The following is a 2,367-nucleotide window of genomic DNA, read 5'->3' as shown; positions in this document are numbered from 1 at the left end:
CTACTTCCAAAAGTATATTTTGATGCTTTAGTGACTGAATAAAATCTTCAATATTTGATTCTAATATGAAGTCAATAACAGAAGACCATAAAAAAGCAAGAAAATTCTATTTAAGAGCTGTATTTGCAAAAAAAAAATCAAATTAATATTGCAAATGCCATTCTATGACAATTTGATATATTTTTAATAAAACCAGAAAAAAAATGTATAATTTGTACATGGTGTTTTTATTTGAAGTAACAGAATTGGCAACAACAACATAAGGAAGAAACACTGAGTGAAGGTAAGGAAAAAAATTGCTTTTTGCCCTTAATATCAAAAGACTGTGTTATTTAGACTAGAAAAGAAAGGAGGCAGCTTCTGTTTTGCTACCAAAGAAAAATGCAGAGTTAAGTTGTTACTCTCAAAAGCTTATCCTATTAGATACAGACCTAAAATGAGACACTAATGGCTAAAATTATTTAGGAGATAAAAATTGGAACTATGGATATTAGGCACCTGGCTTAACAAACTAGTCCATAGATTAAAAAATATGATAATGCATTTTATAAATAAATAAATGAGTTCAATGAAAAAATCAAGAAAATATGTGTTATATATTTAAAATAAACCCTAAACATAATTTTAAGTCAATATTTATAGTTTACTATGTGAGGGCATGTTTCTTTGGTATCAGTATAGTAATATTGGCCCATGAAAAAGAAATCACTCTACTATCTTCTATTCAGCAAATCATGTGCTACAGTGAATTNAACAAAAACAAAAACATTTGAACTGAATGATTTGTGGAGATACAATAATTATATTTAGAGCACTTCAGACTGTCCAGCCTACAATGGCTGATGATAACACCTTCCTCTTTCCCTTATTCTTTGAAATAATGGAAAAGTAAATGCGTATATATATATATGTGTGTGTGTGTATGCATAACACAAAAATATATTTGACTTTATTTTGCATGTTTTCATGTACATTGCATACCTATATATTCCATAAATACATATGTATTTTTTAGGAAATGGAAAATGAAAAAGGTACCACCATCAGACCAAATTTTTAGATGTGTTCCTAAAGAAGAAAGCAGATAGATTGTCCAGCAGAGTTGAGAAAGACTCACAGGCTAGAGCACACAGAAGCAAACAACTGCCAAGGTAAAATCAATTTCCAGGATATCTAAACTCACAGTGGATGAACACAAGGGGGTAAAGTGGGCTCTGAAGCCACAGTCAGGGTCATTAAGGGTTAACTACCCTTGGAAGGAGATAGCCAGTCAGGCCCCTCCCCATGTTCCACACAGAGCAGACAACAGCTCCACCTGTCCCCAGGGTGTGAGCTCCATGTTTACTTTCTAAGAGACATTATCCAAAGAGAACAGCAGGGCAAGACCTGAAGAAACTCCAGACAACAATCAGGACAGAATGGAATGGAAATTTTTCTTTTTCTTTTCTTTTCCTTTATTTTTTCTCATTTAGCCTTTGAAATGGGACTGCACATGGAGAGTGGGCTGTGGGATTGGAAACATAGGGCCAAACCTCAGAGGAATTAGGATTCTCCCCAGAGGGGAAGAATCAGGGACCTACACATAGAAAATAAGCTTTCCATGTACCCTGGGGCATCCGTACATGCCACTCCACCTCCACAGTCACTTGAGGTAGGACACCACAATGGTGACCCACAGCCACCTAGGTAAATTCTCACATTAAAAGATGAACATGTTACCAATCGTCATCAGATTTTGATCAAAGAGAAACAGGATGGCACAGAGGCCCCAAACCCACATCACAAAATGCCTAACAAACTGAGTACGGAGAAGAAACAATAAGTTAACACAAGTATTCTGTCCTTGGAATGATCGGAGAGTAAAAGACACACATGAGACAACCACAAGGTGATTGGTAAACAAAATAATACTAAGTTTTGGAAATTAAATGTACCATTAACAAGACTTTCAGCTTTAAGATAGCAGGGTGAATAAAATTTACTTTCCAAAACTCAAAAGACAACGAGAAGAATGAGAAGCAGAAGTGAAAAGACCGTCTTTGTTTAAAGAGGAGACATCTACAACCCTGAATCACAAATGTGTGTGAAAATTGGAATGGGCTAGGAGCTCATCAAGATAAGACTCCCACTCTGAATCTTTTTTTTTTTTTTTTTTTGACATCTTACATAGAGACCTGAAATCTTTTTCAAAGTTAATTAAGCAGTTAGAAAACACCAGTTACCCCCATTGTTTGGGATAATAAGGAGTCTTCCCTATCTTGTCTGTTCTTGCTTCGTACAGGGGAATGGGAAGTAGCTATGTCACCTTTACTTGTCCATCAGGGTGTATCTTATTTATGGCACAGGTTTGGCTGCTGTCACAGAGAG

The 2,367-nt window shown here is 35.6% G+C and overlaps 1 protein-coding gene across 1 annotated transcript in view; it reads right to left on the bottom strand.

Annotated features, from left to right (window-relative positions):
* Positions 1–2,367, bottom strand: part of ABCA6 (ATP-binding cassette, sub-family A (ABC1), member 6) — an 80,181-nt gene that overhangs the window by 31,132 nt on the left and 46,682 nt on the right. The window lies entirely within an intron of this gene.

Source organism: Galeopterus variegatus, unplaced genomic scaffold (assembly GCF_000696425.1).
Source record: "Galeopterus variegatus unplaced genomic scaffold, G_variegatus-3.0.2 Scaffold625, whole genome shotgun sequence".
In the NCBI taxonomy this organism is placed as follows: Eukaryota; Metazoa; Chordata; class Mammalia; order Dermoptera; family Cynocephalidae; genus Galeopterus; species Galeopterus variegatus.
Note: the sequence above shows the minus strand (reverse complement) of the source record. Positions and strands in the feature narration are given on the sequence as shown.